Source organism: Myxine glutinosa, chromosome 3 (genome assembly GCF_964187855.1).
Source record: "Myxine glutinosa chromosome 3, kmMyxGlut1.1, whole genome shotgun sequence".
NCBI classification, from domain to species: Eukaryota; Metazoa; Chordata; class Myxini; order Myxiniformes; family Myxinidae; genus Myxine; species Myxine glutinosa.
This window is the reverse complement of record NC_136263.1, coordinates 10,634,044-10,651,261: the sequence shown is the minus strand read 5'-3', so window position 1 is coordinate 10,651,261 and position 17,218 is coordinate 10,634,044. Positions and strand designations below refer to the sequence as shown.

At 43.4% G+C, this 17,218-nt stretch overlaps 1 protein-coding gene across 1 annotated transcript in view; it reads right to left on the bottom strand.

Moving 5' to 3' along the window:
• Positions 1 to 17,218, bottom strand: part of LOC137423810 (disintegrin and metalloproteinase domain-containing protein 12) — a 974,424-nt gene that overhangs the window by 905,340 nt on the left and 51,866 nt on the right. The gene's annotated exons all lie outside the window — the stretch shown is intronic.

Here is a 17,218-nt window from a genome sequence, read left to right as displayed (position 1 = left end):
GCCATTTTGGATCAAATCTCGAATGCCACATATGACAAAAGCACCACATTGTCAAGCAAATTGAAGATCTCCATGACCAACATGTTCATCTGATGAAACTTTATAAAATATGTAACAATTATAAAATAAACAAGTACAGATACATTCAAAGTACACCACCCCCATGCCAAATAATTAAATATCCTCCAGTGCGGCATTGCCGGGGCGCCTCCGGCGCCCGGAAATGCCACCGTGCAGCTCATAGAGACTGTATTTGGAGGGAGAGGTGTACAATATTTGATTGATTAATTGCATAATTAAAATCAATAAAAGATTGTCATAAAATATTTTCTTAATCAATTGGCTAATAGCATAACTAAACCACTAGTGCATCGGAAGATGTAACTTTTAGAAATGTAATTAAATAAGTCATTAATAAAAAACTTAAATAACTAATTTGTTAATCAATAAATAATTAATGATTAATTGATTAATCAATAAAACAAAAATACACTTTACAGCCAAATCACTTGGTCATTGTCATGTCCAAATATCAGCTTCCTAGCTCAAAAGATGCCTGAGATATTGCCCAGATGAGAAAGAAAATAAAAAAATGATTCATAATGAAAATAAATAATAATCATAAAAAAATAATAATCAATTGGCTCATGAAACACATAAACCACCACCATTTCATCCGAATCTGTAACTTAAAAAAAAATTTTTTTTCGTCATTAATCAAATAATTCAAAAATTAATGGATTAATTGATTAATCAATAAATCAAAAATAGCCTTTATTGCCATATCACTTGGTCAGTCATGTCCAAATATTAGCTTCCTAGCTCAAAATATGCCTGAGATATTGGCCAGATGAGAAAGAAAATAAATAAATGATTAATAATGAAAATAAATAAATAATAATCATAAAAAATAATTTTCAATTGGCTAATGAAACACATAAACCTCCACCATTTCAACCGAATCTGTAACTTTCCCAAAAAATTTTTTTAGTCATTAATCAAATAATTCAATAATTAATCGATTAATTGATTCATCAATAAATTAAAAATAGCCTTTACAGCCAAATCACTTGGTCATTGGCATGTCCAAATATTATCTTCCTTACTCAAAAAGTGCCTGAGATAATGCCCAGTAGAGAAAGGAAATATATCAGCACTTAATTAATCGATAATAATTAAATAACTCATCAATTAATTGATTAATCAAAAAACAAAAAATTGGTTTTTGACAAAGTACTTGTTCACTATTGTGCCGAAATTTCAGCTTCCTAGCTCAAATGATGGCTGAGATATTGCCCGGACAAACAAACGACCAGAGTGAAAATTGAGTACTCCCTTTCAGCGTGCATCATTGCCGAGCCCCTTTCGGTGCCCGGAAGTGACGTCATTCAGCGCCTGGATATGGCAGAGGAAAGGAGCGGTGTGCAATATACGGAAATGCTTAATAAGCTGTCTGAAACCAGTCATGCCAATTAATATCAAATGATAAAGGATGCAGATGAAGAAGACAGAAGAGCAGTCAAGGACTGGCTCACTTGCAGGTGTTGATAAAAACAACTACATCTCAAGGACTGGCTCACTTGCAGGTGTTGATAAAAACAACTACATCTCAAGGACTGGCTCACTTTCAGGTATTGCTAAAAACAACTACATCTCAAGGACTGGCTCACTTGCAGGTGTTGATAAAAACAAAGACATCTCAAGGACTGGCTTACTTGCAGGTGTTGATAAAAACAACTACATCTCAAGGACTGGCTCACTTGCAGGTGTTGATAAAAACAACTACATCTCAAGGACTGGCTCACTTGCAGGTGTTGGTAAAAACAACTACATCTCAAGGACTGGCTCACTTGCAGGTGTTGATAAAAACAACTACATCTCAAGGACTGGCTCACTTGCAGGTGTTGGTAAAAACAACTACATCTCAAGGACTGGCTCACTTGCAGGTGTTGATAAAAACAACTACATCTCAAGGACTGGCTCACTTGCAGGTGTTGATGGAAAAAACTACATCTCAAGGACTGGCTCACTTGCAGGTGTTGGTAAAAACAACTACATCTCAAGGACTGGCTCACTTGCAGGTGTTGATAAAAACAACTACATCTCAAGGACTGGCTCACTTGCAGGTGTTGGTAAAAACAACTACATCTCAAGGACTGGCTCACTTGCAAGTGTTGATAAAAACAACTACCTCTCAAGGACTGGCTCACTTGCAGGTGTTGATAAAAACAACTACATCTCAAGGACTGGCTCACTTGCAGGTGTTGATAAAAACAAAGACATCTCAAGGACTGGCTCACTTGCAGGTGTTGATAAAAACAAAGACATCTCAAGGACTGGCTCACTTGCAGGTGTTGATAAAAACAACTACATCTCAAGGACTGGCTCACTTGCAGGTGTTGATAAAAACAACTACATCTCAAGGACTGGCTCACTTGCAGGTGTTGATAAAAACAACTACATCTCAAGGACTGGCTCACTTGCAAGTGTTGGTAAAAAGAACTACATCTCAAGGACTGGCTCACTTGCAGGTGTTGATAAAAAACAACTACATCTCAAGGACTGGCTCACTTGCAGGTGTTGATAAAAACAACTACATCTCAAGGACTGGCTCACTTGCAGGTGTTGATAAAAACAACTACATCTCAAGGACTGGCTCACTTGCAGGTGTTGATAAAAACAACTACATCTCAAGGACTGGCTCACTTGCAGGTGTTGATAAAAACAACTACATCTCAAGGACTGGCTCACTTGCAGGTGTTGATAAAAACAACTACATCTCAAGGACTGGCTCACTTGCAGGTGTTGGTAAAAACAACTACATCTCAAGGACTGGCTCACTTGCAGGTGTTGATAAAAACAACTACCTCTCAAGGACTGGCTCACTTGCAAGTGTTGGTAAAAAGAACTACATCTCAAGGACTGGCTCACTTGCAGGTGTTGATAAAAACAACTACATCTCAAGGACTGGCTCACTTGCAGGTGTTGATAAAAACAAAGACATCTCAAGGTGAAGTGGATCTGTTGAACGACTTGAACGTGAAGATGGAGCTGCCAGGTAATGATATAACAGAACAAGAGTCAATGGGAACTGCTGAATATGAAAGTGACGTGTCAAGTGATGCCAGCCAGCTGTGGTAAAGATTCTCATGAGGACTATGGTGTAATATCATGGTTACACCAAAGCCCTCAGCACAAATACATCATGTGTCAGCAAAGGTTTCAGCTGCTCTAGACCACACAAATGGCACAATTCGAATTAATGATTCCAATGATTAATACAGGTACCTACATAATAAATGTTTACATGTAAATGATTATCATTTCTTTAGAAACTAGAGAGTTCAAACAAGACGATACCCCACCCGGTATTATTAGTTCGTCTACAGCCGGTGGTTGCATCATTTTCTCGGGGCAAGAATGTGCTGCTGATGCAGTGCCCCCTGTTTCCAGGAAGCCGGTGCTCATTTTGCGGACCTCGGAAGGATGACAGGTTGAGTCGACCCACCTGGGGTTATTTAACAGCACGATGGGGGCCCAAACTCAAGACCCCAACATCGTAAGCCAGCCACCTCACCCATTAAGGCAACTCCATGGGTGTGTTCAGTTACCAAGTTTCTTGTAAAGTGATCGCCAAGTACCCCATCTTATGTGCACATCTTCAGACCTTGGGGGACCTCGAAATATTTCCCAAATGAGCTAAAACATAATAATATGAGGGTATTTTAGTATCGGTAAACGTTGTAGACGGTGAGACTTTGTGATTTAACATTTTAAAAAATGTGCAAGTTACATCGTGGGGGAGTGGGGGTGTAAGTTACATCGGAGGGGTGTGGGGGTGTAAGTTACATCGTGGGGGAGTGGGGGTGTAAGTTACATCGTGGGGGTGTGGAGGTGTAAATTACGTCGTAGGGGTGTGGGGGTGTAAGTTACATCGGAGGGGTGGGGTGTGGGGGTGTAAATTACGTCGTAGGGGTGTGGGGGTGTAAGTTACATCGGAGGGGTGTGGGGGTGTAAGTTACATCGGAGGGATGTGGAGGTGTAAGTTACATCGTAGGGGTGTGGGGGTGTAAGTTACATCGGAGGGGTGTGGAGGTGTAAATTACGTCGTAGGGGTGTGGGGGTGTAAGTTACATCGGAGGGGTGTGGGGGTGTAAATTACGTCGTAAGGGTGTGGGGGTGTAAGTTACATCGGAGGGGTGTGGGGGTGTAAGTTACATCGGAGGGGTGTGGAGGTGTAAGTTACATCGTAGGGGTGTGGGGGTGTAAGTTACATCGGAGGGGTGTGGGGGTGTAAGTTACATCGTAGGGGTGTGGGGGTGTAAGTTACATCGGAGGGGTGTGGGGGTGTAAGTTACATCGTAGGGGTGTGGGGGTGTAAGTTACATCGTGGGATTGTGGGGGTGTAAGTTACATCGTGGGGGTGTGGGTGGGGGTGTAAGTTACATCGTGGGAGTGTGGGGGTGTAAGTTACATCGTGGGGGTGTAAGTTACATCGTGGGAGTGTGGGGGTGTAAGTTACATCGTGGGGGTGTAAGTTACATCGTGGGAGTGTGGGTGGGGGTGTAAGTTACATCGTGGGGGTGTAAGTTACATCGTGGGGGTGTGGGTGGGGGTGTAAGTTACATCGTGGGAGTGTGGGGGTGTAAGTTACATCGTGGGGGTGTAAGTTACATCGTGGGAGTGTGGGGGTGTAAGTTACATCGTGAGTGTGTGGGGGTGTAAGTTACATCGTGGGAGTGTGGGGGTGTAAGTTACATCGTGAGTGTGTGGGGGTGTAAGTTTCATCGTGGGAGTGTGGGGGTGTAAGTTACATCGTGGGAATGTGGGGGTGTAAGTTACATCGTGGGGGTGTGGGGGTGTAAGTTACATCGTAGGGGTGTGAGGGTGTAAGTTACATCGTAGGAGTGTGGGGGTGTAAGTTACATCGTGGGAATGTGGGGGTGTAAGTTACATCGTGGGGGTGTGGGGGTGTAAGTTACATCGTAGGGGTGTGGGGGTGTAAGTTACATCGTGGGGGTGTGGGGGTGTAAGTTACATCGTGGGGGTGTGGGGGTGTAAGTTACATGGTGGAGTGTGTGGGTGTAAGTTACATCATAGGGGTGTGGGGTGTACGTTACATTGTCGGGGTGTGGGGGTGTAAGTTACATGGTAGGGGTGTGGGGGTGTAAGTTACATCGTGGGGGTGTGGGGGTGTAAGTTACATGGTAGGGGTGTGGGGGTGTAAGTTACATCGTAGGGCTGTGGGGGTGTAAGTTACATCGTGGGGGTGTGGGGGTGTAAGTTACATCGTGGGGGTGTAAGTTACATGGTGGAGTGTGTGGGTGTAAGTTACATCATAGGGGTGTGGGATGTAAGTTACATCATAGTGGTGTGGGGTGTAAGTTACATGGTAGGGGTGTGGGGGTGTAAGTTACATCATAGTGGTGTGGGGTGTAAGTTACATGGTAGGGGTGTGGGGATGGAGAATGGGAGGTGGTAAAGGGATAGATGAAAAAGGAAGTTGCCTGTTTACCCTTGTGTTGAAATTACAATAAAGATAATAATAATAATCTCCATATAATCTGCTATTTTATTATAACTAAATCATAGTGCTTAAATATTTGATTTGGAAATAATAATTATGGAATTGGTGATGAAAAAGGCAAACACTCCACAAATGGCAGCCCTTTAACATATGAGCATTAATTACACCAGAACACAATCGTGTTGACACTTTACACTGTGATCTGGGGTTGTCCAACACAAGGAAATGCGACAGCAGTACAAGATCTATAAAACTACATGGACAGTCATGTGATAACCAGTCATAATATAATTCATCTATATTTATAAAACCGAAAAACACGGTCTGTGAAGCCGTCCGTCCGACCGGGAAGCCGTGAAGCTGTGTGATTAGATGTCTATTAATTACGTACTATTTGAACGCCGGTTGCATCCCGTCTATTAATTATGTACGTCTATTAATTATGGGTACTGTTGGAATATACCTTTTGACCCTTTAGACTGCTGAGATCCCTTAGACCTTTGAAGACCCTGTAAGTCCCCAATGACCAAAAAGACCCATAAAGACTCAAAAGACCCAGAAGACCCAAAATAACCAGAAGACCACAAAGACCCAAAATACCCTTAAAGACACAAAAGACCCCAAAGACCATAAACACCCAAAAAACCAAAAATATCCAAAAGACCCTTAAATACCTTAAATACCCCCCCAAAAACCCAAAGAACCTTAAAGACCACGAAGACCCAAAATACCACGAAGACCCAAAAGACCACGGAGACCCAAAAGACCACGAAGACCCAAAATACCCTGAAGCCCCAAAACACTGAAAAGACCACAAAGATCCCAGACATTCAAAAGACCCAAAATACCGTGAAAACCCAAAAGTCCCCGAAGATACAAAATACCCCGAAGACCCCAAAAGACATAAAACACCCGAAGACCCAAAATACTCCAAAAACGGATGAAAACATATCCTCCGTCCACCATCGGTGGCGGAGGTAATGGTAATTGAAGGGCATTCCGTGCATGGTTCGAGTATACACATTTCATAAAATATCTTATTGACACCGAAGTTGATTTGCAAAGCTGATCACGGGAAACGAGGCAATGATGCCACATCTGCTTATTTAGAGTAACAAAAGGGTCAGAACATTAGAAACACAGCTTGAATTTGTGTGGGATTGTTTGACCCTGGTACATCCACCTAAAACATGCCAACAACATTGCTTCGGAAACAATGGTGGCATTGTAAAGGTATCCATCTTGCAGACATAAAATAGGTTTAATTTAACCTTATGATGCACTTCTGGAACTTCAAACAGCTGGAGGCACGCTACTTGTGGTGAATCAGTTCAGGATGAGTCAAAAAGAAACCCAGACCAACCGAAGAAGGAAATACAAACTGAACAAACGGTGCTCCTCCCCTCCATTTGTGCCACACAAAGGAATCGTACAATTCCGCATCAAGTTTATGACCTCATTCTATGCAGGCCCACGAGACACCTCCTGACCCACGAGACAGCTCCTGACTCGGTCATATTATCTTCACAGACACCGCATTGTGAATTAAGTCGATGAATGTACCAAGTATTCACTTGTGCAGCATCTGTTGGCAAATTCCGAGCGATGACACATCCAGGACATGCCCCATCTTCCGGAAGATTGCAAGCAGCTGAACTCTTGACGATTTCAAACAAACTTTGGAGATCACAGCCAGGGTAAGAATTCTGTAAGAACTGTGCCAATGCACTCGAGTTCGTGCAACAGTGTCTAAAACGTTTTTTTTGGAGCATGGAATCGTGGTCTGAACGCCTGAGGATGCACTCTGATGATCTTCGGAGATTTGTGTTACCATGGTGCGTCTGTGGCTTCACAAGATAGTCCTAGTTAGATGAATAGTAGTCTGACCGTCCATACTCGAGAGCTCATTGGCTGACGATATAGTCAGCCATTCTAAAAAAAAAAAAAATCAGTCCCCTGAACAAAAGGATCAAAAGGAGGAGGACGGCACTTTCCTCACCACCTAGTCTATCCACACCTGGAATCTCAGGTTCCCATTAGTGGTTGTGCTTTTGCACCTGAACTTCAGCTTCATGGATGATGCATTTCCTGTGCTCGTATTTTTTATTTTTTGATTGGACGTAGACACGAGGGACTGTTTTCAATGGATAAGCTCATTGTTTTAGACATTTATATGGAGACAATCGAGCTGCATGGGTTTGTACTATCAGGACCCCGTGGAGACGCTTCCATCTTTCTGATGACCCCCAAGTTGCAAGAAGCATGATGTACAACTATGGAACGACCAATTCCATCCGACAAACATCCGGGAAGCAACATATTCCGTAATCTTTTGACATACGAGATGAGTCAGTGTGGGAGGATTTTTACCCTCGCCAGAGGAGAGAGTATTGCATTTGAGTCCGTTTGTTCGTCTGTTTGTTACTTGCCGGAAAAGATTCCGGCTGGTATGTTGGTTGGTTGGTTTGTCTGTTTGTCTGTCTGTCTGCCTGTCTGTCTGTTTGTGCGCAGTACTACGACGTCGTAGTACTGTGCGCAGTACTACGACGACATCGTTGCACAAAGAATCGCCGGACTTTACACAGACATATTTGTCTTGCCCTGGAATAGGCCCAAGGCCTCCATTATGACGTCATAATTAGATAATTCGACAAGTACAAAACTTCAACCAATCAGATGCAATTTCTTGAGCGCCATGTCGGCATAAACTGGGAGAAAAAAAAATTAATGATGACGTCATCGGTCACGTGGTTCGGTCGCCATCTTGGAAAAACCTAAGAACTTTGCACCTCTATATCTCCTGAAGTGCCGAATAGAAAAATTTAGACATGGCTCATTGTAAAGAACTCTCCATGTGGACTAAAATATGTTAATGATGATGTCATAGGTGCCTCCATTATGACGTCATAATTCGCCAAGTACAAAACTTCATCCGATCAAGATGAAATTCCTTGAGCATAATCTACAAATAAATTAGTTTAGTTACAAAAAATGATGACGTCATCGATCACGTGGTTCGGCCGCCATATTTGTTTTAACACAAAAGCCTTAAAAACTACTGAAAATACATCCTGGCGAGGGTTTGCAATCTCTGATTGCTCTTTTTCTAGTTTTATCTTGCAACGGGTGTTCAAGACAAAGCCACCGTTCACACATGTAATGTTGGGAGCATAGGAGGTAGACCAGGTTGGCAGGATGATTTGGGAAAGGAAATCAAGACCCGAGAAAGAACAAAACTGGAGGAATCCTGACATCTGGGAAAATATCAACTGGATAGGAAACAGAGGTTGAGCTGTCCTGCGGCACTCTTTCGAAAGAAGTGATGTGCTTTTCAGTATTTGTAATATTGGGCTTGAAAAACAAGGCCTTCAAAATGCACTTTCAATTTTACAAATTAATGTCCTCTCCTTCAATTTATCCAAATTTCATTCCTGTCTGAAGGTAATGTCACAACAAAATCTATGCCAACTACCTTGTTTTATAGCACCTACGCGTGCAGATGTTAAAGATCTCCTCGCACCTTTTGACAGGAATTGGTCGCCATTTCGTGCCAATGCCTTGGCCTAATTCTAAATTTCTGCCTCCCTGATCCTGGTTTGCACCATTACTCATCCCTGGTGGTCAAAGCTTCCCGGTGACACCAGGAAATGGTGAGTGATGTTGAGAGAACGATTCATTCCCTTCACACAGATATTGAGTCGCCTCCTTCTGGAGACTGACTCACCACTCATCATAGTTGAGTGATGACTCGCGAAACTGCTGGAAATAATGAGGAAAAGCCAGTGTTGTCCGTCTCTTAACCACAATTCTGCAACTTATTGGTCCGCTCATTGGTAGGTACAACAGGTTGGCTTCATTTATTTATTTTTACTTATTGTAATGCTAAGGTTACCTGTCATGATGCTGTGAACATGACATTTATGAATTTGTTACGACGTGCATCAAATTACATTTTTTCGCTCATTTATGATTTGCATTATATATGATTGGTGACCATGGGGTCATCTGACAGGAAGGGGGTGGGGGGGGGGGGTCATTGATGAAGAACCCCAATGAAACAAGTTGTTTCGCCTTACAATTTCACAAGTATAGTCCTGTCTTTTGGCCAGATAAAGCCCCAATGGTCCACACTTGTGGTTACCAAGGGACAAACGCCATGAAGGTAGTTTTATTCACATCCGAACAAGGTCTTTGACCAGAAGGGTCAAAGGTGAGCATTCTGCACCACCGAGTTATCTATCTTGGCACCCGGGTAGTTGTTGTAACTTCAAAACCAGCTTCCGTGGTGGGATACCAAAGTCAGATCACCGCAATGGTAAACATCGGAATTCTTCTCCGAGTTATGGTCAAGATGCTGCCACGATATATACAAAATCGGTGAAGAAATTAAACGGCAGTGAAAAGTCTGTGGCAAACTGTTTCAGACATCACGTGACAAATCCTCTTATCAGAAGGTTGAGCAAATGCAGGGGTCTCACCCGGGGAATGAGTGCAGCGATGACTCAGACACTACTTCCGGCAGGTTGGGCCGTTTCAGCTCAACATCTCTGCTCATTTCATGCATTAGAGAGTTTTAAAACTCAAAAGCTTTTGCCACTGTCATGAAAACAGATGTGTGAGATGAAGAGGTCTTCGCTGGCAGACAAACTGAATCATAACAACATTGATCTTCTTTACGGAGGGTTTTATCTGAAAAGATGATCTTTAAAGGCGAACTCGTGTCCTGAGCTTTTTTACGAGCCAGGGAGTGGACGAGCAGGGTAGCCAAGAGGTAAGCACACTCACCTTTGAGCCATATGGCCTGCCTGGGTTTGAATCTCCACCCAGTTGTAAACCGTCATGCCTGGTGTTTCTATGGAGGGCGAGGTATCAATGCGTGTGCTGTTCTTCAGGTCGACGTTACGCAGGGTTTCCCGTCTGCTATCATCAGGTGGTAAGATCGCTCGGTGCTCTTCTAGACGAGTTATCGCTGGGACCCTGAATAAATTACAAATTCCTGCTGTGACGTACATGGGTCACCGCATCAGCAGGAAAACTGGCAAACGACATATACCCACTGCATACAAAAACTAGATGGTATTCAACGAATACTTACCCTGTGCAGTCAACTTGGTGTGAGCCAACTCTTCGATTTTTGAACGTTTCTTTTTTTTTTGATCCAATATGGCTGCCAGACCACGTGAGCGATGACATCGTAAATTTTATTCTCTCAAAAATTGTTGCATAGATCATGCTCAATAAATTTCAAACTGATCAGACTAAGCGTTGTCCCTGTCGAATTATGACGTCATTATTATGGCGCCAATGACGTCATCATTAACAACACCTATTCCACATATGGAGTTATTTACAATGAGCCACGTTAAAAAAATTTAAATGCTGACACGGCAAACACTCTACTTCAATGAAATACAGACACAAATGTTATATTTTTGTCAAAAATCATTGGAATTTAGCCAAATCTGTTTTGGTCGTGTGTTAATATACCTCAGCGATTGACAAATCTGAAATCAGAATTTTATTTGAGGTCAAAATGAGCCCGTGAGGTCGCTCCGTACTTTGCCTGCTCGTCATGTGCAGTGTGATAATTAATTCCATGCCCACTCTAGAATACTCTTCTTCTTCACGCAATAACAACTTATAGCTTCCAGACTGTACATCTGATCATCTTGAAATTTTGCACACATGTTACACTTCATTACCTCAACTATAATATAAAGTTTCACGTCGATCAATGAAGCGTTCAAGAGTTATAAATTTTTTTATATTTTCGTTTAATTATATACATCTGCCAAACCACGTGAACTATCGCAAATTCCAAAAGGTCATTTTAGTAGACTGATATGCTGAACACATCTGTGAAGTTTCCCCTCGATAGGATCAAAAATGAGGGAGGAGATTGGTTTTAAAAGTTTATGCTTAAAAATGTCATAACTCCGAAACCATGTGACGCATGACGTCATGCTCACTTACCTTTTTGCTCGTCATGGGTATATGATTTTGCCTGCAAAGTTTGGCCTTGATTTGTTCAGTCATTTAGGAGAAAATTGGATTTTATTGTTTTTTCAGGCTTTTCACTCAAAACAATATGGCGTCCGAACCAGGTGACCTACGACGTCATTATAATTTTATTTCTGCATCAATTTATACCGAGAATATGCTCAAGAAATTTCATCCTGATCGGATAAAGTTTTTTACTTGTCGAATTATGACGTCATAACGGCGGCACCTATGATGTCATCATTCACATTTGTTATTCCGCATACAGAGTTCTTTGCAATGAGACCTGTCTCAATTATTTCTGTGCAGCGGTTTTTGAGATATAGAGGTGAAAAGTTTTTTGGTTTTTCCAAGACGGCGCCCGTACCACGTGACCTGTGACATCATAATATTTACTAAAATATTTTACAGGAGGAGGCCCTCCTATGGTGAAAATGTCATGTCAATGGGACCAACGGTTGCCGAGAAAATGAATTTTTAAAATGCAGACACGCACGTACATACGCACGTACGTATCCGAATGCTTAATCCTGCCTTTCGCTTCGCGAACGCAGGGTAAAAAAGAAGAAGACGTCAAGGAGTGAAAAATTATGTGTTAGGGAGTAGAAAATATGCACAGACTTTCTTGATTCAATTATGGAATACATATTTACATTAACGTAGACTGCGGGTATGTATTTGAGGTGCCCCTGCCATATGAATTTCATGATCAGTGGTATGGTCAGAGATTAAGTCCAGATGAGTTGTCCGTGTCCTATGTGCACTAATCAAGGTACGTGTGTATGGTCCAATTATTAGGGAGTGCTAAATACCCTTTGACAGAGGAAGCAGGTGCTGGGAGGTGGTTTACAGTCATCAGGATTCAATGACAGGTTGCCACTCCGACAATACTAGAATGAGGGTTCAGGATTTTGAAATCGATTCAGGATGTCGGTGATCCTACCAGATGATCCACCCAGTGTAATGTCCATCTGAGGGACACATGCCTGATGTATCGGACCATATTCCATGGCAAATTGCAATGTCTCGTCCCAGATGGTTAGCAATTTTACTGCCATTGCTCACACAGCTCTGCTATGTGTACAAGTTCATTGTCCCCGCAAGGTATTGTTGAAAAATCCAGATGGAGTGCCACAGGTCCAAAGTGCCATTTGAAATACAGACATGGAACTGACATTTTCTCCAACAAAAAACCCAACTGATTTGAACCATATCCAGGAAGTGATCTACTATCTCAACAAGACTTTTAACCCAGACAAGTCCAATATCCTGAACCGATCAGTACATGAAAACCAAATCTCAAAACAAAAAAGCAAAAGAAAATCTCCCAATATTCTTCTGGTACTAAAGATCATTGAGATCTAGCTTTTATTTCACCATCCAATAAGAGCAAGGCTAAGTACTTCCTTGGAAGGCCAATGGAACCACAATGCGAAAATGCATTGCATGCACTTTAATGAGGTACAGCTTTCCTCTTTGACCTGGTGCTCCTGCAGACAACCTTTAAATTATTGACAATTAGCAGAGGCTACCTGGCACTGCCCCGTGGGTTGGAGGAGGTGCAAAGGGGATAAGCTTTTCCCAGTAGTGGTTATGGGACGTGCTGGACATCGAAAAGTTGTGGAATTATTGGCCTCATGGTGGTTACCTTTTCCCTGCAGCACCGCCTGATCCCACATCCCAATATACACATTATAGCCGCCTTTGGTGACGTCAACACTGACGTCAAGGCCAACACGTGGTGGCCAAAGACCTTGCCCAGATTCTTAAGTACCTAAAATCAAAATTTTGAGCCTCTAGGTGCTATGGTTCGGCTGTGAAAGAACATAACGTACAAACACTTGAAAATATTTACAAGATTACATCTTGCACATCAGACATCCCAACTCCTACCCTCCCTCAACTACATTTTCTCCCCTTACAGAAAGAATAGGCATGAGTGGCCGCTCCTTTGGCAATTGCATGTCATTCATTCTTAACTTCGCTCTGTTCTTGCATCCCAATTTCTCTGGGTTGTCAACCCTACATCAAACTCTTACATATAAATAATATTTTATGACGTCACTTCATTAGACACTAAAATAAAATCCACATTGCAGACAACCACAACAGTTTGTGGTTGATTGCGGAGAGTATGGATCGACTGAAGGAGGAGATGACCAAGTGGAAGGAATGTATGGAGACAAAAGGTCTGAAGGTGAATATCGGAAAAACGAAAGTGATGGCAAGTGGTAAAGCATGTGGTGAGGTGGAAAGAACTGGGAGGTGGCCGTGTGCTGTGTGCAGGAAGGGTGTCGGAGTGAATTCCATTCAATGTACAATGTGCGCTGAGTGGGTTCATCAAAAATGTAGTGGTCTGAGAGGGTCATTAACCAGTGTGGCAGCTACATTCAAGTGTAAGGTGTGCACAGAGGGAGCTGCAGATGGAGGAAATGTTGAGTTGGATCTTGGAGATGGCGTGAGGCTGGAAGGTGTGAAAACATTTTGCTACCTCGGAGACATGCTGAATGGAGAAGGTGGATCAGACTCGGCAACGGTTGCTGGAGTGAGATGTGCATGGAAGAAGTTTCAGGAACTGAGAGACGTGCTGACGAGGAGGGGAGTGTCGTTGAAGCTGAAGGGAAAGGTGTATGCTGCATGTGTGAGAAGTGTTATGATTTATGGGAGCGAGACATGGGTAATGAACGTAGAGCAGCAACGAAGGCTGGAAAGGGTGGAAATGCGAATGGTTCAGTGGATGTGTGGAGTATCGTTGAGAGAGAGGAAGACAAATGATGAATTGCGAAAGTTGATGGGAATAGAGCCTGTGATTGATGCTGTGAAGAGGAACAGGTTGAGATGGTTTGGTCATGTGTTGAGGAAGGATGAAAGTGACTGGTTGAGAAGAGTGATGGAAATGAATGTAGAAGGAAGTAGAGGACGGGGAAGACCGAGAAAGACTTGGCTAAAGATGTTCGAAGAAGAAATGTGGGCAAGGGGGTTGACAAGGGGAGATGCAGAAAATATGGCGAAATGGAGACGATTGTCATGGGGCCCGCAAGGCCAACCCCCACTCTAGCAGGGAAAATGGCCTTAAATGCCTGTTGTTGTTTTTGTATTGTAGACAACCACCGTGGGATAGTCGGGATCCACTTTGCAGATGAGAGAAGTAGATGAACTCCAAATCAAAAGGACAGCATACTTTGGGATGTGGCGCCCCTGCTTGTCAGCCATGCACCAGATTGTTTTATGCCAAAGCCGATGCTCATCCGAGGACAAGAGAGCTCAGAAGTGAGCAATAAATCAATGAGCTATTCCACCTTCCCAGGCGCACTACGTGAGAACCCTGACGATTCATCGGAAAGCGATCACTGCATAAAGATCCAAACACGGGTTCTTAACATCCAGCACATGACGTCGTTTACAAGTGTGCATTCATGCACCATTAATGGATGAACAAAAAGATTGTGCGAATACCTTCAAACCTCAAAAAGTTGTTCCAACCTTCAAACCAACAACAAAAGGATTCAGGGACTTTTCACCATGGCTCGACTCAGTACCTGTTCGTGCCTCGCTGATTAAACCCAGGGCTGTTCACCACCTCTACACGCACGACCAATTACGATCAAAGTCTCATCGGATGTGGATGGCAAGGGGCTCATCTTCATTACATCATCCTTTTCCTACAAGGGATCTGCCTTTGATGGATGTATTGTGCACAGCAACAACAAAACTACCTCATTTCATCTCCCAAATAACCAATCAATCTCTTACTTGATGTCAATGAACCTGGGTATTCAGCTTGGCTGTGAATTCCTATAATTACCTCAGCTACCTAGTACTGTTTACTTGGCAAAGCTTACCATCCAGGACGGATTGCCACTCCGACGCAGGATACTCGACTGAAGGTGGCAGGAATTTGTAATTTCTTCATGGTGCCGGTGATAATTCAACGACTCTTCATGAAAGACAACATGGGAGTTTTAACGTACACCAACTGAGGCTGGCAGAGGGAGCAACCAGTTAAACATCAATCCGATGGATGGAGCACACCTGATGGATCACCCTGCAGGTGAAATGCCAACATTCACACCCTGACTAGATCAGCTAAGAGGAGGGTGTGAATACTTCTGCGCTATCCTGCCAGCTCATACTTTCTCAAGCAATTTTTTAGACTAGCAAGTTGCCCGAGGCCGCAGGGGATTTTAAATGATGTAGGGATGGAGGTGGCAAAAATGAAAATGGCGTCTTCTGCCATCGAGCCGGCAATCTGGGAGCAACAATTCCCCCTTATTGCCACTTATAGGTCAGGTCAGACTTTTGGGACTGCCACAGGTAACCTGTAACCCAGTGCTACCTATCGCATGGTCGGGTTGCCGGTGACTAAATCGATACTCCCCCACTGGCTTTGCTCGTGGGGAGGGTGACTGTGCACCAGGACCAAAAACAACACCTAGCAAAGGGCAGATAAGCTCCCAAAAGGAGCCAACGGTCATCCAGGAAGGAGATGGTGTTTCCTAGAAAACACCAATCTGGATTGGACCTGTTTGAGTCATACCAAAGACTTTTAAAATGGTAAGTGCTGCTTCTTTGCTTGACATTCAGCATTTAAAAGGATAGAGCACGGACAATCCCCATCGGTTGGCATCCATGGGAAGGAGGAAATTCCTCTTGAGGAAATGCCCCACAAAGTATGGTGAGAAAACCGGTGCCATTGTTGTGACGTCGCTGGTACCCAGAGTATCCCGGGAAGTGATGGCAGTGACGGTACTTCCCCCAAACCTCAGTGGCTGTGTTAAGTATTTGTCGTGTGTGAGTGTGTGTGTGTGTGTGTGTGTGTGTGTGTGTGTGTGTGTGTGTGTGTGTGTGTGTGTGTGTGTGTGTGCGTCAGATCTATTACGAGCCTTCTGATAGTGGAATGTTCCTCTTCATTACGAGATCTGGTCGTGGAAGATGAGATCCATTACGAGCCTTCTTCATTCGGAGACCTGGTAGTGGAAGAGCAAGACAGATCTGACAATGGACAAAAAGTAGATTTGACAGCGGAAGAATGAGGTAGATCTGACAATGGACAAAAGTAGGTCTGATGTTAGAAGACCATATATTTGACAATGGAAGAGCATGGTAGATCTGGCAGTGGAAGAGCAAGGTAGATCTGGCAGTAGAAGAGCAAGGTAGATCTGGCAGTGGAAGAGCAAGGTAGATCTGGCAGTGGAAGAGCATGGTAGATCTGACAGTGGAAGAGCAAGGTAGATCTGACAGTGGAAGAGCAAGGTAGATCTGTCAGTGGAAGAGCAAGGTAGATCTGGCAGTGGAAGAGGAAGGTAGATCTGGCAGTGGAAGAGCAAGGTAGATCTGATAGTGGAAGAGCATGGTAGATCTAGCAGTGGAAGAGCAAGGTAGATCTGGCAGTGGAAGAGCAAGGTCGATCTGGCAGTAGAAGAGCAAAGTAGATCTGGCAGTGGAAGAGCATGGTAGATCTGGCAGTAGAAGAGCAAAGTAGATCTGTCAGTGGAAGAGCAAGGTAGATCTGACAGTGGAAGAGCAAGGTAGATCTGTCAGTGGAAGAGCAAGGTAGATCTGTCAGTGGAAGAGCAAGGTAGATCTGTCAGTGGAAGAGCATGGTAGATCTAGCAGTGGAAGAGCAAGGTAGATCTGGCAGTGGAAGAGCAAGGTCGATCTGGCAGTAGAAGAGCAAAGTAGATCTGGCAG